At 37.7% G+C, this 26742-nt stretch overlaps 1 pseudogene across 1 annotated transcript in view; it reads left to right on the forward strand.

The window, feature by feature from the left end:
• The first annotated feature begins 1954 nt into the window (after nucleotides 1-1954).
• The window catches only part of LOC309824966 (large ribosomal subunit protein eL8-like), a 29728-nt pseudogene continuing 4940 nt past the window's right edge, over nucleotides 1955-26742 (forward strand). The window contains exons 1-3 of the transcript in view: nucleotides 1955-2027; nucleotides 2342-2431; nucleotides 24689-24794. The product of the transcript in view is annotated as a large ribosomal subunit protein eL8-like (transcript). The remainder of the gene's footprint in view (nucleotides 2028-2341; nucleotides 2432-24688; nucleotides 24795-26742) is intronic.

The raw sequence follows: 26742 nt of genomic DNA on the forward strand, positions 1-26742 counted from the left end.
TTTGTTCCTACATATTAACCAAAAGCAGTCCATCCTAGAAATTAGAAGTCTTCCAGAGAAGCAGAATTACATAATGCATTAAACATGCACGCTTTGGAAGCAGATTCTTCTGGTTCAGGTCCCTTGTTCTGCCTTTTGCTAGCTAAATTTCTCCTGAATCATTCCATTGGTTTCTCTTTTTTAAAATGAAGTTGATACTCCCTACCTCACCATTTAGGAGGATTCAAAGAACTGATAATGCATATAAATTGCTTAACAAACCTTCCAGTACATAAAATATTAGCTATCATTTTCATGAATAGGTTTAGGTGATTTTTTCAAAATACACCACACAAAAGCATGTTTCTACAATGTGAGGGAGTATGTATGTGTGTACAGTTGAGAACATAGGAAATTTCGAATCATGGCATGACAATATTCAGACTTTTAACTCTTGGTGTTCTTTGAAGGATAGATGATTAGAAACACTGTACAGCTGTTGAAAGGCATACATAAACTTATGTAAATAAAGTCTCTTTATTTCTGCAGAGACGCTAACAATGTAAACAGGTGTTGTAGAGTTGCAGCCTAAGAGAGCTGTAAGGGGCAATGGTTTCGGCATCCTTTTGTCCCAAGGCACTGAGAGAAGAATGCTATGCTCATAGAATGCTTCAAACAAATGTTACTCTTATTATTATCATTAGCATCATTATAGGACAAAACAAAACAAGAGCAAGAATAAATATGAGTTCTCTTAGCCCAAGTTTTTAATTTTACTGATAAGTATATCAGACTTACTCAAGGTCACAAAAGGGGTATTCCCTGAGTCTGTAATGGAAAGGACTCTCTATTTCCAGTTTTTCCCTCTACTCCATGTTGATGATAACCTACTGTATTAGTTTGTTAGGGATGCCATAATAGAATACCATAGAGTGGGGGGCATAAACAACAGAAATTTATTTTCTCACGGTTCTGGAGGTTGAAAGTCCAAGATCAAGGTGGTGGTAGGGTTGGTTTCTCCTGCAATTTCTAGTTTTGGCTTGTAAATGGTCCCACTGTCTCCTCACATGGTCTTTCCTCAATGCATACACATCCAAGATATCTCTTCCTCTTCCTATAAGACCACTGGTTATATTAGATTAGGGCCTCACCCAATGACCTAGTTTAACCTTAATTATCTCTTTAAAGACCCAAGTATAGTTATATTGGCATTAAGGCTTCAACATATGGATTTGGAAGAGGGGGACATAAATCAGTCCATAATGCCTACCCATGAAAATATTATTTTTCTAATATTGTTCTATGTTCTTCTCCTAAGTTGAAACCTTGCTGGATATGTCTGTGTCCAGATCTATGTTTATAGACGTGTATGTTAAATGTTACACCTAATCATCCCATCCTGGTACTCAGCATTCAGAGATCAGGTCAATCTGCCAAACAGAATAAACAAAAACCACATTTTCAGAACAATTCAGCATTTTAATTTCAATTGTAAATTATCAGCAGCTTTGTTATATTTAAGCGAGTAGGAAATGCATTTCAGGTTAAATGGGAAAAGTTGTTATTTATATTTCTTATCAAGGTTTTATCTTGAAACAAGTTTAACAGCAGTGACAAATGCTTCTGTCTAAGTGTTTTCTGCACTCTTAAAGTTTAGTTTTCCAGGTTGAGTCTTTTTTTTCAACTTATTTATTTTATTTATTTGGCTATGTTGGGTCTTAGTTGCGGCAGCTGGGCTCTTCGTTGGGCACGCAGGCTTCTCTCTAGTTGTGGAGCGTGGGCTCCAGAGTGCACAGGCTCGGTAGTTGTGGCAGGTGGGCTTAGTTGCCCTGCGGCATGTGGGATCTTAGTTCCCCGACCAGCGATCAAACCCGCGTCCCCTGCATTGGAAGGAGGCTTCTTAACCACTGGACTACCAGGGAAGTTCCCCCCAGGTAGAGTCTTTATCAGAAAAGAAAAAATCTGGATGGGGAGCATGACCTGCATGCTTCAAGGAAGTATAGCTGTAGATGGAGACAGAGGTTACAGAGATAGAGATGGAGGTGGAGGTAAGGTTAGAGATAGGGATGGAGATGGACATGGGTATTTCATAGATGTTTCTGTGTAGGGTTACACATTTTGTTGTTCGAGAGAACATTTTATTCCTATCCGTGAACCTATATGAAGGCAAAGCCATCTCTTTTCACAAACTTATGTCCCCAGTGTAAGACAACCAATTTACAGAGCCTACTGAAGGCACAGAAGTTTCAGACTCACTTAAAAGGAAATACATGTAAAAGGTTGAACTGCTGGGAACCACTTTTTTGCATGAAAGAACACAGCAAGTATTTTCCATAAATGTAATAATTATTTTATATTATAGTTGAAAAGCATAGTGTTTTGATGACTCGATCAGAGCTGACACTTGGGGGCAGATGTGCCCAGGAACCAGACTGGGGCCCTGTCTCTACAGGTAGGCAGAGCTGCTTCTCCTATGATGCTTGGCTCCATTTTGTAGAACAGGAACCTGAAGCCCAGAGAGATGAGTGGTTTTTAAAAATTCAACTGATGAGGAAGTGGTAGAGAAGAAATGGAAGCCAGAGAGCTTGATTCTTACTGAATGAGACAGAATACAGACTGCTCAACGTTCAGCATTGCTATTTTTGTTAGCTACCGGGGAAAAAAACAACAACAAGATATATTGTGATAAATTAAACATTACTTGGATTTACGCACTCACATCTCTACAGGCTTGCGGCCATCCTTTGGAGAGTAAGAAGGTCTAAGGGCGCCCTACAGGTTTGGAAACAGCTGGGAGAGTTTAGTTGTCCGATACGGCTCTTGTGAAGACCCCACCAAAATGTTTGATCTGGGGATCCATCGTCTTGGGGATAGAAACTGTAAAGGTAGCTAGTGTACATGGGGTAGCCAGCAAGCAAGTGGTCACCCAGTTATGAGAGAGACCACACTTGACCATGGCCCATAATAGGGATCTTCATATTGGCTTAGAGTCCCACCTAAGGTATAAATTACCACTTATCTCTCACATAATCTAAATTCATCCCATTGAAAATAAACTTCTGAGAAGGTAACTCTGAAACTGGAAATTCTTTGTTTGGCTATGTTGTAAACCTTGGACATTTTCTCGTACAGAGCTGTCAGGTGGTACAGAGGTATGAGTCTCTCCTTGTTCATCACATGCCACTAAAATATAAAATCAAAACCAAATTCTTGGGAATTCCTTGGGAGTCCAGTGGTTACGACTCTGTTCTTCCACTGCAGGGGGCACGGGTTCGATCCTCGGTAGTGGAACTAAGATCTCACAAGCTATGTGTGTGGCCAAAAAAACCAAAAACAAAACAAGTTCTTAGTATCTTTTCCTGAATATGATACAATTAAGTGCCATTGATGCTGGTTTTTTAAGTCATAGAAGACAGATCTTTATTGCCTAGGTGAGCAATGAGAGGAAAGAAAGAACAATGGAGAATCTGTGACCACCTGAAGATACATTTTAGCCCTTGGATTTAACCTTCTCCAGTAAAACATTACTCAGAAAAGCAGTTTTTCACAAAGAACGTTAACTGTTTTTTTTGCTGTTGTTTGTTTTTCCTTTTTTTTTTTTTCCTCTGAGCCACTTACCCTCTGGTGGAGATGCTGGAGAATAATGAGATAGTCACAAGACAGTTTAGCGATTGGAAGAAGAGTTCTAGATGAACTGTAGATGGGGAAAAATGAGCATCTATACAGTGACTGGTCAGCTGAACTTGGATGTGATTTTACACACTCTGCTGTTTGCTCCTCTGCACAAGCCATGTAGTGTTTAAATGCTAATGGGATGTCAGTATTTTCTTTAGTATTTAGACAACAGAAATCCTAAAGAGAGATTTCTAAGCCTGCACACGAGTTTCCATAGCAATCTTTGGCTTGGAGTAAAATTAGGATAAAGAACCCAACATAACTTTAAAATCTCAACTAACCCACAGCAACAGGTTTTACCACAAGACAGACATTTCTATTGGGAATACTGATCTGATTAAGTGTCCACAACAGAGAACTTTATTTAGCGGTACCATCTGCAGCCATAATTAGTCTGAACTTGTGAAAATGAAGAGTTTGACAGGAGATATGACATTCATTTCTGAGAAAGGAGAACTTCCTTATTTTGCATGGATGAAAGCACAGAAATGTAATGAAAATGTATTCACTGAGATGCTACAGGAACTCGTTAGGAGCTTTTAAACAGAGAGAGGGAGAAAACTGGAAAATTACTTGCGACTGGAAGTTGAGTTAGTAGCCAGCTGACTTAACACTTCTTCCTACAAGCGAAGCTTCTTTTCTGGTTGGAGCCACAGTGGATGACTTTCATGCAAACCCAGAAGCTAGAACTGCCCAAGGATGTAGAGATGCTAACCAATTATTTAAGCCTCCATGGGCACCTGGACCCCCCAAGATGCAGACACCTGGGCAGTGTTTCAGAGAAACAACTGATGGAGACCCCCTGGCTCTCCAGGTCTTCTTGATTTTTAATGTGCACCTTATCACCTGGGATTCTTGTGAACATGCAGATTCTGATTGGTCTGGGATGAGATGGGGTTGAATTCTGCTTTTCTAACAAAGTGATGCTGGTCCCTACCTTGAGAAACTATCTAGACCACAGGAAATAGGAGAACATGGAGGCTTATCCACAGCATTCTTTCTCACCCCAGTCACAGAGTAGGTAATTTTTTTTTGCGGTACGCGGGCCTCTCACGGTTGTGGCCTCTCCCGTTGCGGAGCACAGGCTCCGGACGCGCAGGCTCAGCGGCCATGGCTCATGGGCCCAGCCGCTCCGGGGCACGTGGGATCTTCTCGGACCGGGGAACGAACCCGTGTCCCCTGCATCGGCAGGCGGACTCTCAACCACTGCACCACCAGGGAAGCCCAATGCTTTTGTCTTTTATCAGCTTCTTACTCTTTTTGTGGCTTTCTTGCCCTACCTCATTTGATGTTTTTGCCATTTTGAGGTTTTCTGGAAACCCAGGGGATAGAAGGGACAAGAGAGTATGAACAGATTGTAAATGGTGATTTGCCCAAGACCTAAAAGAACCCTCTGTAGGGATACTCACAACCCATTTCTTATCCCTTACCTGTGTCTGGGGACAGACATTTTTGTCCTTGGCTTTAGTCCCACATGCCAGAATTCACCAGGATAACACTCTTGACCACTCCTGGTAGAAAGAAATTCTAGCTTTTCTTGTAATATGGAACACTAAATTTAATATATTGTGTGCATTAAATCTAGTGTTTGTCTTGAAGATAAACCACTACTTTAGGAAAGACATTCTTTTTCCTTTTAAAATAATGGCTGAACCTGTTATCTAAGACCCTTATATATTAAACAGATAATCTAATTGACCTTCTACTGGATTGGAATTCAGAAGATCTGACTTTTACTCCTTGCTCCATCTATCACTTATTCTGTGACCTGAGGGCAAAGGATTGAACTTTTCTGGGTCTCTGTTTCCCTATTTTATAAGGTGGAAGTTTGATGAGGCGATAGCTGAAGTGTCCTCTGAAGCTATAATTCTAGAGTCCTAGTAAATAGAGTAACTGAGTTAATAGACTGCAAGAGTAGATTTTACTTTTGTCACCATCGTATATTTTGGGAAATTGTTTAATTTTTGTCCCCTTTAGATTCCACATCCACGTTGAGGGCTTGATTAGCAGCATAGGTAGCTCAGTGAGAGATCAGTTCATTCTGGTCTTATTACTTGACCATTTCTTTCTTAGTATGTTAGAAATCTTCCATTTTGGGGGAGAAATATGCTGGGATAGGAATCATATAGTGCAATAATCTCTGTTAAGAATATTTACTTTTAAAAAATGGCAGCTTTATTGAGATATAATTTACATACCATATAATCCTATAATTTACCCTTGTACAGTGTACAATTGAATGGTTTTAAGCATATTCACAGACTTGTGTAAACATTACCACACTCAATTTTAGAACATATCGTCATCCCACAAAGAAAGTGCATACCCATTAACAATCACTCTCATTTCTCCTCAGATCGCCCCATCCCCACCTCTAGGCAACCACTAATCTCCTTTTGTGTCCCTGGATTTGCCTATTCTAGACATTTCATATAAATGGCATCATACAATAGGTGGTCTTTGTGACTGACTGATTTCATTTAGCATGATGTTTTCAAGGTTCATGCATAGTATAGCATGAATCAGTACTTTATTTCTTTTTATTGCTAAATAATGTTCAATTATATGGATGTACCACATTTCATTTCTCCATTGATTCTCATTAGGATTATTTTCATTTCTGGTTATTATGAATAATTCTGTTATGAACATACATACCTGTGGGGTTTTTTTACATCTTTATTGGAGTATAATTACTTTACAATGATGTGTTAGTTTCTGCTTTATAGCAAAGTGAATCAGTTATACATATACATATGTTCCCATATCTCTTCCCTCTTGTGTCTCCCTCCCTCCCACCCTCCCTACATACCTGTATATTTATGTGGACATGTTTTTATTTCTCTTAGATACCTAGGAGTGAAACTGATAGGTCATGTCATAACTCTATGTTTAACCTTTTTTTTTTTTTTTTTTGGCCATGCCACATGGCATGTGGGACCTTAATTCCCCGACTAGTGATCGAACCCTGAACCCGTGCCCCCTACATTGGAAGTGCAGAGTATTAACCACCAGACCACCAGTGAAGTCCCCTTTATGGTTAATATTTTGAGGAATTACTAGACTATTTCCAAAGAGGCTGCCCCATTTTACATTCCCACCAGCAGTGTGCAGGGGTTCCAAATTGTCCACTTCCTTGACAACATTATTGTCTGACTTTTTGACAATAGTCATCCTGTGAGTGTAAAGTGACATCTCATTGTGGTTTTGATTTGTATTTCCCTAATGCCAATGCAAATAATATTGAGAATATTTTCATGTGGTTATTAGCCATTTGTATATCTTCTTTAGAGAAATGTCTATTATTCATTTTCAAATGGGGTTGTATTTTTATTATTGAGTTGTAAGTGTTCTTTATATATTCGATGTACAAGCCCCTTATCAGATGTATAATTTGAAAATATTTTCTCTTAGACTGAAGACTGTCTTTTCACTTTGGTAATGATGTACTTAGAATAACAAAAATGTTTAATTTTGATGAAGTTTTTATTTATTTTTCCTTTTGTTGCTTGTCCTTTTGATGGCATATCTAAGAAACCATTGTTCAAAATCTTACACCTATTGAGAACTCCTACTCTTGGATCGAAACATTAAAAAATATATATAAAATAATTCAGAGTTCCAAAAGCTTATATATTAAACACACAAGTTGATAAACAATTTAAAGAAGTTTTGACAGAAGGACAGCTGGCCACTTGGGAAATTTTCATCTCCATAGGCCATATGACACTTTGACCGTTTCCTCTGTCACATCATTAGGCCAGATTGCAAAAACACATTAAAGGTGCTTAATTATTTGGGGAACAACTTATCTCCTAAGGGATATAAGCCAGTTGGAAAACACGCTGAGCTCAAAATTCATAAAGCAGGCATCATGTGTCTTATTTGCCTGTGACTGGTTCATACTGAGACTCTATAACAGTATCTAACACTTACTGAATACTTTAAAGGACTCAATTAACTGACGAACAGCTGGATGCTCATTTAATCCTGTCCCTTCTCTCGAAATCTCTCAGACTTCTGTAAAGGGATAACCTATTAATTCAAATCACCAGCATTATATCTCATGGTGCTTTATGTGACCTAGACCAAATAAAATACTTTGAATAAAAACCAAAGTTGCTTTCTATTTTTCAAGTATTGAAAGCTTTTCTTCCTAGTTGTGAATGTATGCTTTGATACCGTAAAAGCCAAAAGTGGGTTTTCTTTACTCTAAAAATGTTATTATAACATTCAAGAGACAACTAAGCATTTCCTTATAGTACCGTCTGAATGAAAGCTTCCTTTGGCACATGCTCTTCCACTCTTTGCTTCGTACCTGTATATTTTACTCATTATAAACACAGTGAACATATTTTCAAAGAGCGTTTTAGGATATTGTCTTTCCAGTACACCGCAGCAAGGAGAGCCTGATATCTACATGGTTAAGAGGGTTACAGATTTGCTAAGTGACTTTGCTCAAGGTGGTGATGTCCTATTTTTAGAGATAGATTCAAAGCCAGAGCAGTGTCTGATGACCTCGTTTGTCCTCTGCATGATCTTTACACACCTTTAGGCTACACTTCCTATCTGCTGAATTTTCTGCCCTCCTCCCCTTTCACAAACAGGGAAAAATATGGCTGTATTCTTCCCTTGGGCTGTGCAATTCAGCCCCTGGCCACGTCTCAGATTTCTTCCCACACTGCTTCCCCCGTAGCTGGCTCTGCTCCAGACACCAAGGCCAAGAGCTTTCTTTCCTCCGAGCTTTTCACTTGCCGTCCCTTCCACTGGGAACACTGTGTGCCTGGATTTTGCGCATTTGGCTCCTTCTTAAACTTAGTCTCAGCTGAACATGACCTCAGGGAGAACTGGTCATCCTAATCGGAGGTTCCTCTCCCTCCCCTTTCTCCCCACTTCACATCACTCTGTCTTATTTTCTTCACAGTGCTTATTTTTGAGAATCTATCATCTAAAATCTGACATGTACGGGGACTTATTTGTTTATCGTCCGTTTCCCCTCTGCTGACAAATGAATATTTCATAAGGCGGGAATCCTGTCTGTCTTTTTCCCCAGTATAAACCGGTACTTACTACCACACTTGGCATAGTAAGTCCTCCATAAATATTTACTGCATGAATAAATGAGTAAAAGTGTATACTTAAGCAAAGCTTTTTTTTTTTTTTTTTTTCCCATACTGGTGTCCTTTCTTCCTTACTTTCCCTTCTGAACTCAGTGAAAGCAGGTTACTTTGGTTTTTATATTTTGTAATAGGTGTGAAAAACAACCAAAAAGGAAAGCATTCGAAAAGACACGGATGGTGGCACATGAGGTTAATGAGTATCATAATGTCTTTGAGCAGAAGCTCTGGTGTTACTCGTGACCCAAAAGCATTCCCTTGAGACACATTTTTCAATACCTCTAGTCAGGCAAAACTACAGTGTAATAGCAACTTTCTTGATAGGTGGATGATTTGCTTCCATTCTGCTTGTATAATATTCTATTTTGACATCATTTCGTGCATCTTCTGCCTGTGTTTGAGCCTGGAAACATTGCCTGATGATAAAAAGAAAGAAGAAAGTGTTCTAGTACTTTGATTGTGAATTTGATGTCAAAAATAAAGACCAGTTGTGACTGGGTTGAAAAGCGATTGAAACACTAAGAGAAAGTAGATTGCTCACGCCATTTTATTCTGAAGTTGGATCTCATGAACAATTGAATTGTCACTTCTGCACCAATCCGAACCTCAAACTATATAGTTGAATGTGTTGTCATCCTAGATCAACCGGATCTCTCAGAAAACAAGTTAAATAAATAAAAAATGGAATAAAGTTGGCCTGACCAAATAAAATGAAAATTGACTCCAAAAGTAAAATCTTTTTTCTTCGAAGAACTAGTTTTCCTTCCTTTCCCTGGGGACATGACTCACTGCCCTTTGAACAAAACAATCATCTTGGCATTCACTTCAGGAGCTCCTCCTAGCACTGAATATTATTCCCCAATCATCCTGTAAGCCTTTTCCACTGTCCTATTCAGTCTCTTCACCAGGATGAGGGACCAGTTGTAAGAGAATTCTGCAGGGGTCTATTTCATTTCAAAGTGGGAAATCCTTGGCACCAGGGAGCACCATGCTGAGATTGAAAAATAAAATGGGAAATTATAGGTCTACATGCCAGGCTCTGGGGTTCAGTTTTTGTCAAGGTGGCAGCTGGAGATCAGGGAACAATTTACCTGCGGGCGGGATGGGTGGAGGGAGAAAGGATGCTCTATCAAGAAGCAGCATGTAAGAGTTTCAGACTTAAGCCATTTATTATGTTCTTGATCACATAGTTTTGTGTTTTTTTTGTTGTTTTTTTGTTGTTTCTTTTTTTTGCGGTACACGGGCCTCTCACTGTTGTGGCCTCTCCCGTTGTGGAGCACAGGCTCCGGACGCGCAGGCTCAGCGGCCATGGCTCACGGGCCTAGCCGCTCCGCGGCATGTGGGATCTTCCCGGACCGGGGCACGAACCCGTGTCGCCTGCATCGGCAGGCGGACCCTCAACCACTGCGCCACCAGGGAAGATGTTTTTTTAATGTCTTTATTGGAGTATAATTGCTTTACAATGTCGTGTTAGTTTCTGCTTTATAACAAAGTGCATTAGCTATACGTATACATGTATCCCCCTATCCCCTCCCTCTTGCGTCTCCCTCCCACCCTCCCTATCCCACCCCTCTAGGTGGTCACAAAGCACAGAGCTGATCTCCCTGTGCTATGTGGCTGCTACTCAGTAGCTATCTATTTTACATTTGGTAGTGTATATATGTTCATGGCACTCTCTCACTTTGTTCCAGCTTACCCTTCCTGTTCCCCGTGTCCTCAAGTCTATTCTGTAGGTCTGCATCTTTATTCCTGTCCTGCCCCTAGGTTCTTCAGAACATTTTCTTTTTTTTTTTTTTTAGATTCCATATATATGTGTTAACGTACCGTATTTGTTTTTCTGTTTCTGACTTACTTCACTCTGTATGACAGTCTCTAGGTCCATCCACCTCACTACAAATAACTCAATTTCATTTCTTTTAATGGCTGAGTAATGTTCTACTGTATATATTTGCCACATCTTCCGTATCCATTCATCTGTCAATGGATAGTTAGCTTGCTTCCATGTCCTAGCTATTGTAAATACAGTTGCAATTACCATTGTGATACATGACTGTTTTTGAATTATGGTTTTCTCAGGGTAATGCCCAGTAGTGGGATCGCTGGGTCGTATGGTAGTGCTATTTTTGGTTTTTTAAGGAACCTCCATACTGTTCTCCATAGTGGCTATATCAAGTTACATTCCCACCAACAGTGCAAGAGGGTTCCCTTTTCTCCACACCCTCTCCAGCATTTATTGTTTGTAGAATTTCTGATGATGTTCATTCTGACTGGTGGGAGGTGGTACCTCATTGTAGTTTTCATTCGCCTTTCTCTAATGATTAGTGATGTGGAGCATTCTTTCTTGTGTTTGTTGGCAATCTGTATACCTTCTTTGGAGAAATGTCTATTTAGGTCTTCTGCCCATTTTTGGATTGGGTTGTTTGTTTTTTGGATATTAAACTACATGAGCTGCTTGTAAATTTTGGAGATTAATCCTTTGTCAGTTGCTTCATTTGCAAATATTTTATCCCATTCTGAGGGTTGCCTTTTCGTCTTGTTTATGGTTTCTTTTGCTGTGCAAACGCTTTTAAGTTTCATTAGGTCCCATTTGTTTATTTTTGTTTTTATTTCCATTTCTCTAGGAGGTGGGTCAAAAAGGATCTTGCTATGATTTATGTCATAGAGTGCTCTGCCTATGTTTTCCTCTAAGAGTTTTCTACTGTCTGGCCTTACATTTAGGTCTTTAATGCATTTTGAGTTTATTTTTGTGTATGGTGTTAGGGAGTGTTCTAATTTCATTCTTTTACATGTAGCTGTCCAGTTTTCCCAGAACCATTTATTGAAGAGGCTGTATTTTCTCCATTGTATGTTCTTGCTTCCTTTGTCATAAATTAGGTGACCATATGTGCATGGGTTTATCTCTGGGCTTTCTATCCTATTCCATTGATCTATATTTCTGTTTTTGTGCCAGTTCCATACTGTCTTGATGACTGTAGCTTTGTAATATAGTCTGAAGTCAGGGAGCCTGATTCCTCCAGCTCCATTTTTCTTTCTCAAGATTGCTTTGGCAATTCGGGGTCTTTGCATTTCCATACAAATTTTGAATTTTTTTGTTCTAGTTCTGTGAAAAATGCCATTGGTAGTTTGATAGGGATTGCACTGAATCTTTAGATTGCTTTGGGGAGTATAGTCAGTTTCACAATGTTGATTCTTCCAATCCAAAAACATGGTATATCTCTCCATCTGTGTCTCATCTTTAATTTCTTTCATCAGTGTCTTATAGCTTTCTGCGTACTGGTCTTTTGTCTCCTTAGGTAGGTTTATTCCTAGGCATTTTATTCTTTTTGTTGCAATGGTAAATGGCAATCCTACCTCAAGAAACAAGAAACATCTCAAATAAACAACCTAACCTTACACCTAAAGCAATTAGAAAAAGAAGAGCAAAAAATCCCAAAGTTAGCAGGTGAGAAGAAATCATAAAGATCAGATCAGAAATAAATGAAAAAGAAATGAAGGAAATTATAGCAAAGATCAATAAAACTAAAAGCTGGTTCTTTGAGAAGATAAACAAAATTGATAAACCGTTAGCCAGACTCATCAAAAAAAAAAAAAGGGAGAAGACTCAAATCAACAGAATTAGAAATGGAAAAGGAGAAGTAACAACTGACACTGCAGAAATGCAAAGGATTATGAGAAATTACTACAAGCAACTATATGCCAATAAAATGGACAACGTGGAAGAAATGGAGAAATTCTTAGAAAAGCACAACCTTCTGAGACCGAACCAGGAAGAAACAGAAAATATAAACAGACCAATCACAAGCACTGAAATTGAGACTGTGATTAAAAATCTTCCAACAAACAAAACCCCAGGACCAGATGGCTTCACAGACAAATTCTATCAAACATTTAGAGAAGAGCTAACACCTATTCTTCTCAAACTCTTCCAAAATATAGCAGAGGGAGGAACACTCCCAAACTCATTCTACAAGGCCACCATCACCCTGATTCCAAAACCAGACAAAGATGTCACTAAGAAAGAAAACTACAAGCCAATATCACTGATGAACATAGATGCAGAAATCCTCAACAAAATACTAGCAAACAGAATCTAACAGCACATTAAAAGGATCATACACCATGATCAAGTGGGGTTTAACCCAGGAATGCAAGGATTCTTCAATATATGCATATCAATCATTGTGATACACCATATTAAAAATTGAAGGAGAAAAACCATATGATCATCTCAATAGATGCAGAGAAATCTTTCAACAAAATTCAACACCCATTTATGATAAAAACCCTGAAGAAAGTAGGCATAGAGGGAACTTACCTCAACATAATAAGGGCCATATATAACAAACCCACAGCCAACATCGTTCTCAATGGTGAAAAACTGAAACCATTTCCTCTAAGACCAGGAGCAAGACAAGGTTGTCCACTCTCACCACTGTTATTCAATAGAGTTTTGGAAGTTTTCACCACAGCAATCAGAGAAGAAAAAGAAATAAAAGGAATCCAAATCGGAAAAGAAGAAGTAAAGTTGTCACTGTTTGCAGATGACATGATACTCTACATAGAGAATCCTAAAGATACTACCAGAAAACTACTAGAGCTAATCAATGAATTTGGTAAAGTAGCAGGATACAAAATTACTGCACAGAAATCTTTTGTATTCATATACACTAATGATCACATAGAATTTTAATTCTACACTAACATGTGGGGTAGAAATGTAAGAAGAGAGAAAATGGAAGAAGTATAAGAGAAAGTAAGAGTAAGGTATTAGGGGGCCATTGGTAGACTGAAATATTCACATAAAGGAAGACCTCCTTGTCCCACACCTCTTAATCCAGAAAATGCATTTTCTGATAAGTCATCCAAAACGTATGAGGGAATGTAAGCGTACAATGTTTATTTTTAAAGTAAATTTCTTCAGTTCTTGGAGGAATTTTCCAATGTTTACAAGAATCACTTATTTACACACCTCTAATTATGTAACTATAACCATAAAGTCCCCTAAATTAATGTAAAATATTTTAATATAATCATATTTAACTTTTATTCATTGTTCATTGTGCTGTTTTGAATTTCTTACTTTTATCACTAATTTCTTCCTCAGACCCTCCCTATGAAGACATAATAGGCTCTTTTACTATGTCTGTTTTTATAGACGAGAACACTGAGCCATGGTGTAGATGAGGAACTTACTCAAAATGGTAAAGAAGTCTCTAGGAATAGACTTGCAGATATAAATGTATTAGAAGATGGAGAACATTATTAGATCCAAGAAATTTGACAGTGCTACAATAGTATTATATAATACACAGTCCATCTAAATAAGTGGGTGAACTTTGGAGACTTAGTAGAGTTTGTCCTTGAACTTGGTTAGGCACTAGATTTCTTTTTCTACTGTGATTGGGTTATTAGAAAGGGTTGTTTCTTAGAATAAACCACTTTGTCACATTCAGTGAAAAAGTTGACCATCCAGTTTTTTCTTTTAATTTTTTTTTTGTTGTTGTTGTTTTTGGTGAGGTATACTTGTTGGAAAAATAGACACTCAGAATACCCAGTGCTTGGTCACACCCATTCAAGAGCAAATGGGATAGCTCTTCACTTTAGAAAGAAGGACGTCAGCAGAATTTTCCCAGGGGTTCTAATCCAGGTAGGCTGAGCAGTGAGTGGTTCATTCATACACTTATTCGTCAAATAATGTTTGGATACCTATTATACATCAGACACTCTTTTAAGTATTAGGAATAAAAATATGCATAACATTAAAACCTTTATAATTGCCATAGCCTGTTCCCTTAAAGAGCTCAGTTCACTGAGGAGATGAACTTGGAAACAGGAGGATGATCGGAGACTGAAGAATATGTAACGTTACCATGAGGGACTTCCCTGGTGGTCCAGGGTTTAAGACTTCATGCTCCCAATACAGGGGGCATGGGTTTGATCCCTTATCAGAGATCTAAGGTCCCGCAAGCTGCCCTGGCGTGACCAAAAAAAAAAAAAAAAAAAAATAGCCTTACCACGAGAGCTGGGGTGGCAATGAGAAGTGGAAAGCATTTCAGGTAGTCTGGACTGTATGGGAAAAATGCACTGATGAAAAACTATGTAAAACGACTAGAGATCAGTTAGAAAGGATTCAGGGTGATTTTGGAGATGACTTATCTATTACTGACACTAGACATGACATTCTAGGGCCCCATCTGCTATTGTCCTATTATATATATTCAAGACAGCTTCCTTTCTCCAATACTCCCTACCACCTAAACAAACCTGGAACAGCTTCTTCCCTTCCCCACAGCCCCTTTGGTTAGAATATGCTATATTCAATCAGGGCTCACTATGACTCAGGCAAAGAGCTACGCACTTTCATTCGTTACCTCATTCATCTTTAGAAAACTTCTACAAAGTGGTTTTCTTTATGATGACTCTTTCACCAACAATGCAATCCTAAAGAAGAACATTTCAAGATGTCTTAGTTAATAAATAGCGCAACTGGGACTCAAAACCACATCTATTTAACACTAAAGTCTATGTTCTTAAATTGTCATTCTTCTGCCCTCCCTAAGAAGAAGCTAAGCCTTTTGTGATATTTCCTCTTCCAGTCCTTGTAAAAATGCAAATTGTGACTATTACAGGTGAACGATTTCACAGAGTGAGTGGACAGCCTTAGTGTTGATGCTTGGAGAAGGTAACAAATTCTTTTTTCAAAAATAAACATGTTGGTTATTTCAAACCAATTTTATCTGGTTAAAATAAAAGGGGGTGCTCCATAGTGTAAATATCTTTGTATCGCACACCCCAATGAAGAGAAAGGACTCTGCTTCCCATGAGTCCTCTTCACCCACAAGAATGCACATGACAATTTTTATCTCATGCTCCTTATTATCTAGTAGATATCATCTATTATTCTGTTGTAGAAACATACACATAAATTACAGATATAAATACAGATAGTCTATTTATATATATATATGTATATATATATATAGTCTATTTTTATACTATACCTTATTATATGATAGACATATGCCAGAGACTCAAACAGCAATGCTTCACTTTTGGGTTATCTTGCAATTCAAAACCTCAAAAACTATTGAAGATTTGCAGTCAGCAAATCAGTATGGAAAGAAAAGGAGACCTGAGTTTTGGTTTCAGATCTTCAACTAACTAACTCTGTAGGTGGTTACTTTGAGCGTCAATTTCCTAATCTATGGGATGTGGAGAATACACAATTTCTAACGTCTTTTTCAATTTCCAGAGTGCAGTCATTCTAATGGTTTAGCGGTTTCCATGCCCTGGTTGTTAAAAAGCAACTCAGAGGCCTTTCTGTTAGTATAGCTGATGAGCAGTTAATTCTTTTCTTTAATCTTGGCCAGAATGGAGTAAGTCGCTAATGTCTAGTAAATCTGAAAGAATGAGAAACAAGACTGGGTTTTAATGGGTAAGGAACAACCTAGATGATCCAAGTCTGAATGGGTCCGGGAATAAGCTTCCTGGTGGTTAGGAAGAAGAATGAGGACAACAGGGAAAATTATAAAGCTCTGCATACAGTGACTTGGTCCCAGATTGATCCTGAAGCTTCCACTCGGTTGGTGAAACGACAGTGCTGCCTTGAGTAGCCAGACAGGGAGCAACCCGGATGTCTCCATGTGCCTGCAGAGATACTAAGTAAACTCATCCGTAGAAAATGAAAGGAAAATTCAATTTAATTGAATGGCAACTCCCTTTCAATGAAGAGGGAGAAAAGCAGACATCCTTAGGTCTCTCAGTCATATCCTGAGGGGAGGGTTATTTATAATCAGTCAAGGCAGGTTTTTCTATCTTTAGGCTTTGGAAAAAGTGCAATGTAAATGAAAGATGAGCCTCCTTTCTGTCACGGGGATAATATATGCTACAGTTTGCAGAAGTTGATGGAGCAGTTTGAAAGAAGTTATAATTGACTTGAGCCAATAGCACACAAAGCACAGCTCCAGCTTCTACTGCTACCAGGTAATTATTTGATACATTTCAGGCTTGGTGAACAATCTTGGGGGCCATAAACAAGTACTGAGTTCAGTCTCATTCTCTGCAGAGCTCACAAACAGGGTTTATCTCCCCTACGTAAAAAATGTTAGACGTGCTTCCTTACCGTGTACAAAGATGTAATTCAGCAGCCTGAGAACACATGAAACTCAGGTTGGCGGCAGATGCTTAAGCAATTTATAAATAGCACCACAAATCCTTCCTTACATTTCAGCCTTTGCATTAAGGTAGGTTCTTGTTATTTTGTGGTGGTTTTAGAAAGTGACTATCATTTCCGAGTTAAGCTTTAAGGAGCACACTGGTCGATCATTTAGTTTAGAGTTCATGTTCAGGGAGATGAATTGATTCACTACTTCACAAACACTGGAAAGAAACAAAATGCTTTGGTAAAAACAGCAAATTACAGACTGTTACAGGTGAGTGATTTCACTAAGTTAAATGGAAAGTGAGTGCCCATGCCTGGTGAGAGCAACAAATTCTCTTGTTCCATTTTATGGAAATGCTTTGGTAAGCAAACATTTAAAATTATGCTTTTGTATATGCTAACTATGAAGAGTCTATCTGTCACTCCAAAATGATTTGAAGTTTACAACATAGGAAATAACAGTAAAATGAATATAGTAGACACAGAATGTGAGAACCAAGGGAGAAAGGAAAACTCAAATGAGTCAACTTAAGGGTCCAGGGAGTTAGTGTGACCAGCGTTAAGTTGGGCACTGAGCTTTCTGGCACCTGGGTAGTGTTTATTCACTGTCTACTCTAGACCCAGCTCTGAACTGGCTTTGTGCTACTGGGGAAAAGCTAAAATGCTATTAACAGCCGTTTAGCTCAAGCCTTCTCTCTTTGTCTATGTGTAAACATTTGGCCATTTCACTCTTTATAAACACTTTCACTACAAAGAGTGTGATTGCAATAAACCATGCAGTGCACTAAACACTAAATATGTGTTATTTTAGAAAAATATTTAATTTTTTCAACGGTTAATACATGGCATGGCACGACGTTCAAAAACATAGAGCAGCATGCCGCAAAACGTCCCCCTTACTCCTGTATACCCTTACCTACCCAGTTATCTCTCCAAGTACCAGGTCTTTTTTTTTTTCAGTATATTTCGCAGAAGTAAGTATATACATGTGTGTGTCTATAGTCCATTAATTATTTTACACTAATGGTGGAATCTATATACATATTCTGAACTTTGCCTTTTCCATTTAAATTTACATCCTGAGGAGTGTTCCAACTGCTACCTGGGGAGCTGCCTCATTCTCATTATAAGACTAATTATTATATCATGGTGAGACAGCATAGTATGGTGGTCAAACTCTGAACTTGGAATACGTTTCTCCTGAATTCAAATACCAGTCCTGTCACTCAATATATGTGTCATCTTGGGCATGTTACTTAACTTCTTGTCTCATATGTAAAATGGGATAGTAGTAGTATTGTACAGTAGTAGTATTGTTGGGAAATTATGTGAGGTAGTATATGTAATGTAGAGCACTTAGAATAGTATGTGGTTCAACCAAAGATATATATAATTATTTATTCACTTAGATATTTTGAAATTTTTGTATTGATTTGTATTAATGTTCTTTAAACGTTAAGGGCCATACCTTATTGCTTAAAAAAATTTTTTTTATTGAGGTATAATTGACATATGACATTATATTTGTTTCAGGTGTACAAATAATGATTCAATATTTGTATATATTGTGAAATGTTCACAACAATAAGTCTAGTTAACATCCATCACCATATGTAGTTACAAAATTATTTTTTCTTGTGATGAGAAATTTAAAGATTTATTCTCTTAGCAAATTCCAAATATACAATACAGTAATATTAACTATAGTCACTAGGCTGTACATTACATCCCATGACTTATTTTATAACTGGAAGTTATAAACCTTTTGACTCCCTTCACCCATTTCACCCACCCCTCTGGCAACTACCAACCACCAATCTGTTCTCTGTATCTAGGAAGTAGGGGATTTTTGTTTGTTAGTGCTTTTTAGATTCCACATATAAGTGAAATCATATGGTACTTGTCTTTCTCTGTCTGACTTATTTCACTTAGCATAATGTGCTTTAAACATTAAAGACCATAGTTTATTACTTTTCTATATTTTATTTTTGTCTTTATCTTTATGATAATTTTTACCATGTAGACATTTTTGGGTTTATATATTTCAAATAGTCAGCTTTTGCAATTATTTTTCCTGGATTTTGTATCTGATTTAGAAATGCCTTTTCTACTAGTACACACACTGTAATTTCATGGTTCTACTTTTCACACTTAAAATTTGGGTCCATCTAAATTTTATTGCAGAGTGATACAGTGATTCAGTGTTGGTTAGATGGCTAACCAATTCCCTCATCACCATTTACTAAATAATTTCTATTTTTTCTACTGATAGAAATACCCTAAAACAAAATCCTTCATGTATTTGGTTCTATTTATATATTCTTTCTTTGATCTATCGATCCATTCACAATAAGACACTCTAGTAATCCATTAGGCTTTATAATGCAATTCATTAACCTCACTCAGATATTATGTGGATAGTTTTCCTTGTTGATTTTTCTGTATCAACTTTAGAATTTGCTTGTCTGTTTTTTTAAGGTCTAGTCATTTTCTTGGGAAAGTTATAAATTCACAGGTTAAATTAGAAAGAGTTGGTAGCTTGATGACACTGAGTTTTCTTATCTAAGATTATGATACATATTTTCTTTAAGTCTTTGGGTACCTAAGTAGTGTTTTAAAGTTTTCTTAATATGGGTTTTCATATTTCTTATAACATTTGGTCTTTGATAATTTACTTTCTTTTTTGTAACTGTTGCTTTCATTATACCGACTGATTCTTGTTTTAATATATGATACAGATATAGCTACCGATACATAGATTCTACTGATTTGATTACTTCTAATGATTTTTTGAGTTTCTTGAGTTTTCTGAGTAAATGATCATATCATCTGCAACTGATGATACTTGTATCCATATCCTTTCCACTTTTTATACCTCAATTCTTTTTCCATTGATAGTGGTATCTCAGTTTTCAAGAGGAAATTTTCCACTGCTCCTCACTTTGTGTAATTCAGGCCTTTAGTTTGATAAAGACATATTAAAGGCTTATCTTTCTCTTACTATGGTTTAAATTTTTTTCCTATAAATAATGGGTGTTGAAATTTTTACTTTTGAACAAATTATTATAGTGAATTATGTTAATATATTTTTATCAGTGAGCCATACTTATACTGCAAGAATAAAGACCACTAGATTATTTTGTATTATTGTACTCTTAATGTGCTGCTGAATTTCCTCCACTAATAGTCTGTTGAGAATTGTTTTGAATACACTTTTAGGTGGGTACTTTTTTGATCATTGCACATATATAAGTTAAATTCCTCCTAGACCTACCATTTTCAGGAGGCTCATGGGAATAAGGGCACTAGCCATGTTTTAGGCTAGCAGAAATTCTTTTATGATGTATAATTTTATATGAGAGTGAACTTAGTGCTATTCTTCCCAATCCCTCAGATTGGTAGCAGCAGCATTGCTCATCATGCAGTGTATGTCTCCTCTCACTTCTCCATTGGCAGACCGCTTCCTACAAATAGGTGTATCTGTGTGATGTCGCTTACTGTCCACTTTTCTTTTATCCTCTTTGTATCAGCGTGGATTCAGGGCAGCTTCCACCTCCACCACAAGTCTGCTCTCCTCCTTCCATTCTTCAGTTGTTGGTTGCTTTCTCAAGGTCTGCATCTTGGTCCTCTCTGCTTCTTCAGCAACCTTGTATGACCTTCCCTTCCTCTGCCTGCCCTTTCCTCATAGTTTGTTCTCTGGCGTGAAAGACGTCTCTTGGTTTCTTTAGCTGTGAATGTATGCACTGTATTTGTCCTCCTGGATGTCTGGTTAACATCATCTTCACCACCATGGTCAAATCCCAAGAGCAATATTTTTATTGTTATTAAATCCTAATTCTGACAACCAATGTGGGTGTGGGCACATGACCCTGTGAAAGAAATATTTCCTTTTCCCTGTTGGTATGAGAAACCAAGGCTCATCATTTCCCCTTTTCTCAGTCATATAATATTGTACATTAAAGAAAAAGATTGCCACATTCATCATTAAACAGTCAGCTCTATCTCCATCTTCTGCTCCTTTCCTGCCCTGGGACGTCTGTCAGGGGAGAAATCACCTCCCCTTGTCCTTCTTCGCCACTGATTTGGCTATTTCTAGCCTGCATGCAATATTTATAAGATAAAATGTCAGTGGAATTTGATCTAACTCACCCTGTAAAGAATGTCACCAGAAACTGGACAAATACTTTCTCAGGCCCTTTCATGCCTGGCAGCATCTACATTGTCTGAGATGCACATCCACTCTCTTCCTTTTCCAGAGCTTCCTTATCTTTCAAAGCTCAGCAAACATCCTGTCCTTTTAAAAAGACTTCTCTGACTGCCAAGCACACAGAGAAGCCTCTCTTCTCTGAGTTCTTTAATTCCTTCTTTCCTTTCTTCTATGGTGATATGCTGAGGGAGCTAAAAACATGCATCTAGAGACAGACTGCATGCACTGGAGTCTCAGTTCTGCAACTCACCAGCTGGAGAACCTTGAGGACTAAGCTCTGTGTCCTAATCTAAAATAGAGGACAATTGTACAGTATTTCTTAAAAAAAATTTTAATAATAAAGATGGCTTTATACACTTGTTCTTAGCTTAATTAAATTAACAAATGTTACTGATAGATAGAAAGCATTATGTAAGTGCTAACAGTTATTTATAAATATTTATTTTTTGCATTTAGCATTTAGCACCACTATGTACCAAACACTGCTAGGTGCTTCAGCCAGTGCTTTTTCTTGGAGGAAGATGTGGTTCCAAAATTCTTTTTGATAAATTGTATGGTATGCCTATGTTTAAAAATAACTTTATTGAGGTATAACTTTTGTACAAGAAAAAGTACGTATTTAAAGAGCACAGTTTGATGAACATTGGTAGGTATATACTCCCATAAAACACCACCACAATGAAGATAAAAAATATTTCCATCTCTCTTAAAAGGTTCCTTGAGCCCTTTTGCAGTCCTCACTTTTTTTTTTGCAGTACGCGGGCCTCTCACTGTTGTGGCCTCACCTGTTGTGGAGCACAGGCTCTGGACGCGCAGGCTCAGCGGCCATGGCTCACGGGCCCAGCCCAGCCGCTCGGCGGCATGTGGGATCTTCCCGGACCGGGGCACGAACCCGTGTCCCCTGCATCGGCAGGCAGACTCTCAACCCCTGCGCCACCAGGGAAGCCCCTCACTTTCTTTCATCCATGTCTCTAGGCAATGATCTGCTTTCTGTTCCTATGGATTCATTTGCATTTTTTAGAATTTATATAAATGAAATTATACCATTCTCTTTGTATCTTTTTTTTCCATTTAGCACGACAATTTTGAGATCCACCTAAATTGTTGCATGCATCAATAGTTTGCCCTTTTGATTACTTATTATTATTCCATTGTGTGAATATACCACAGTTTGCTTACTCATTGAGCTGTTGATGGACACTGGATTGTTTCCAGTGTTTGGATATTGCTAATTTAGCTGTTCTGAACATCCATGTACAGGTCTTTCTGTGGTTGCTTTCATGTCTACTGGACTGAAACTCCTGGGTTATATGATAAGTATATATTTAACTTTTCGTGAAATAGGCAAACTGTCTTTCACTGCCCCTGTGCCCTTATTCTTCTTCCTCATATAACTTACCAATATTTGGCAAATAGATGTTGAAGGAATTCCAGGTATAAGGGGAACCATGCTTCTGTGGCATACAAGAACAAAGAAAACTTTCCAGTTTTCCTTCATCTGTTAGGTCAAAGCCCAAGCAAATCATGATAAGCTCTGTAAGTGCAAGTTACTGTCCCTTCTCATCCACAATTAAAGCCTATGTCTTTCAGGCAGTGTCTGGTACATGAGAGGCTCACAGAATCTGTTTTTTGAATAACTGTTTGAATAAATGAAATTTGAACAAATATTTACTTTGTGGTCCACCTGTATGTTGATGTCTGAATTTGTTCCTGACAAACAAATAGAGTTGGAACTTGCTTTTAAAAACATAGGTCTTAGAATGATGTATTTATTGATATATGTCCTGTCTCAAAAGATAGCAGTGATACAGAAGCAATTGTGATTCTTACTTTATGTGTTGTCCTTACATTGGCTTGTTTGTGTTCTATACAGATGTGTCTAAAACCCCAGAGTAGAATATAACTTCTTATAATTCTTTTGAAGGCAGTTATTCTGTATATTTGTCCACCATAGCACTGAAGACACAACTAAGGAATTGCTCTAGGTTGTCATTTTATGTTTGCCAACAGATTGACCGGTAATATCTATGATTTCAAGGCTGTCTGAAATTCATTCATTCAACACTTACTTATTGAGTAAGCACTGTATTGCCAGGTACTCTTTTTGGGGATATGGAAACATCAGTGAACAACAAAGGCAAAAATTCCCGCCCCTACAGAGTTTAAATTTTTGTGTCTGGGGGGTGGCAGGCAATAAGTAAAATAAGTAAATGAAACATCTGATCCACCACATGGCAACAAGTGCATTGAAGAGAAATGAAGTCGGACGGTGTGGTGATGGGGAAGCAAGCCACATAGACATTGGCAGAGAAACACTTCAGGCAGAGAAAGAAGCATCTACGAAAGACTTGAGGTGGGAGAGTCCCTGGCAAGGGGCATCTGGATAACATCAGGGAGGCCAGTGTGACTGAAGTCAGGTGAGGGGCAAGAGGATATGAGCTCAGGTCAGCAAAATCCCAGTGGATGAGGTCAGGTCTTCTTGGTCAGTGTAAATATATCGGGATTCTCTCTGAGTGAGCTGGAAAGATATGGGAAGATATGAACTGATGAGTGACATAATTTATCTTATTTGTTATCATGATCGCTTTGGCTCTAGTGTCGAGAATAGACTGCAGGACAGAAATAGATCCTTAAGGAGACTGGTTGGGAGTCTATTGTAATTGTCCAAGGGAGAGATAGTTAGGTGGCATCAGCGGAGGAGGTGAGAAGTGTGAGAAGTCGGGTGATGTTTAAAGCATGTTATTGCAAAACCTATAGACACCGGAGTAGCAGTGTGGAGTGGCCAATGGGATATACAAGTCTGGAGTTCAGGGGAGAAGTACAGAGTGAAGGTCTAAATTTTGGAGTCAGCATGTAAAGATGGGCCAGGGTGATAGTACCAAAGGAATGCAGTAGTTAGGGAAGATGTCCAAGGCCTGAACTCTGGAGGACTCTAATAATAAGAGGTCAGAGAGATGAAGACAAATCAGCAAAGGAGACTGAGAAGGAGCAGCCAGTGAAGTAGGAAGAACAGCAGAGTTTAGAGTCCTGGAAAGCAAAAAGTGTTTAAGGAGGACAGACAGGAGGTCAAAGCTGAGGTTTTAAGAGATATGGGGACATATGTATATGTATACCTGATTCACTTTGTTATAAAGCAGAAACTAACACACCATTGTAAAGCAATTATACTCCAATAAAGATGTTAAAAAATCAAATCAAATCAAATCAAAAACAAAAAAAGCTGAGGTTTTTAAGGATGACCAAGGGATAATGGTATGGAAGGGCCCATGATGAGCAAAGAGAGTGTCCACCCCACCTCTGTGGTTGCTAGCACAACCAGACATAAGATAAAAAGTCTGGTAGCTCTTGAGATAGTGAGGACTTTATTTTTAGTTGCAGATAACTACTACTAGAGTTGGCTTAATTAAGTCAGGGATGAGTCTTATCGACTCCTACCTGCTATAGCGCTAGAGGAGCAAGCAGTGTTTGCTGGGGCTGTCCATACATTTTGATTTAAAAATATGCTGTGCATAAAAACCAAGGTGGTGCTTCAACTTATGAATAATACAGGTTATGAGTGCCTGGACAACCTGTTGAAAGGGAGAAGTACTGCATTGCTCCCCAGGTTCAAGTCTTACCCCTGTGGTCATGGACTTCAGATGACCTCTTTTGTCTGGTCAGTTAAGTTACAGAACCTAAACCAGCAAGGAAAGAAGACACAAAATAAATCTTCTGAGGATGTAAAAAAGATTTCCAAAATTTTTATTGAGTGTTCCTGGGATGTTTGGGAGTTTAAGGATCTCATGTCTGTTTTAAGAGATTATTTTTGGAATCATAATGAATTTAACTGTGGTCTTTAAAAAAAATATTTTTGTGCCCTAGAAGATGTATTCATCTGAAGAGTATAAGAAGGTCTTTATTTTTGTTTTAATATTATTCATTTATAAAATAGCATTTGTGACAGAAGTAAAAATATTATCTAATTCTATGTATTTTAATGTACATATCTCAAATAACAAAGGATCTGGACTTCATTGTGTAAGATACTCCCTTGCTCTGATATGGCACCTTTGTTCCATTTAATTAAGTTTTCAAAAAGTTTACACACATCAAATGTGATATGCTACCTATGTTTATAAGATACAGTTCCTGATTTTAATCCTCTCTTCAATTTTAAAATTTAATTGTGAAAACTCCAAATCTCCATCAACATTCACAGTAAACAGAAGTAGTTCAAGTGTATCTTCCAAAATTTACTACTTAAAATGAAAAAAAAAAGTATGGAAAGAATTTAAAGGATTCCCAGAAATTGCAAAAGGGTTGCAATTCTATTCTATGCTGATGAATAGCTCCTTGAGGAAAATCAGCTCTCTTATTAATATAATATCTGGCTTGCATCTTGCATAAATAAAAACACAAGAACAGGATAGTAGTAATGGAGAAGGGAAGAGGGAGGAAAGAATGGGGGTTTTCTAGCATAATAATCTCTAACAGCCAAGAAATCTAATTAGAAGAAATGTCATCTCATGAGACTCTCCTCAGGAAAATTCCACAGGAAAAGGCAAAGCCTCATGGGACCACAACAAAAACAGTGAATCAGGTAATTAAAAAAAAAAAAAAGACAACTAAAACAGAATGCATTGACTGAAGGACTCCATTCAGTCAAAACAGCGATTATCAATGGCGTCTCTGGGGACCATTTATGACTTTAACCACAGGAACTCCATTGCTTAGTTAATATGTTTTAAAAAGCACTCTTTTGTTCTCATCTGCATGATCAGATTTCTGTTTTTTCCTTTGTTCATTGTCAGTCTGGAAGAAGAGAACATGGCTAATTAAAGACATAAACAGAAGCTAATTCTCATTCTATTACATGAATGAGTGGAATGGTTCCTCCTCTATAGGAAACGCCATTTCTGACAATTTTGTTAGCAGTCAGCTTGATACTAAAGTTGAATGTCATTGATTCTCCAACTAAATCTCGTGTGAGTTTTCCAGATCTGGAAACTGAAGCAATGAATTGAAATTATGTAGTAACATTGACCAGTGTCAAGAAGTAAAAAATAAAATGGCAAAATTGTAAAATAATAATAATAAAAATGTGACTGAGGGCTTTTGGTGATATTTGTTCTTGTTGTTTAAGGAATCAGTTAGCTACCTTGAATTTGACAAGGTATACCTCGTGTTATCTTTTATGGTACTTTCTTCCCAGATACTATGAGAGAAAAGAGTGGCAAAGGGAAAGCCAGTTTCTTGTTTCTGTTCTGCTTAGTAAAATTTCCATAATTCTGGAGACATAAATTGGCCACTTAGTTGAGTCACACAAATAAGTCTATATAACAAAATAGATATATAAAAGAAAATATTAGGAAACTGTGAATCAATTAAAAATACACACACACATATACATATATATATATATATACACACACATACATACATACATATATATATATACATACACATATATCTTTGAGTTAGCTGGTTTGTCATATATCATTAAATATATTTAAACATGTAAATGACTCTAAAATGACTCTAAACATGTAAATACAAATGACTCTAAAACATGTAAATATAAATGACTCTAAAAGAGAATCTGAAACACACACACACACACACAC

Source organism: Grampus griseus (assembly GCF_964374135.1).
Source record: "Grampus griseus genome assembly, chromosome: 7".
Lineage (NCBI taxonomy): Eukaryota > Metazoa > Chordata > Mammalia > Artiodactyla > Delphinidae > Grampus > Grampus griseus.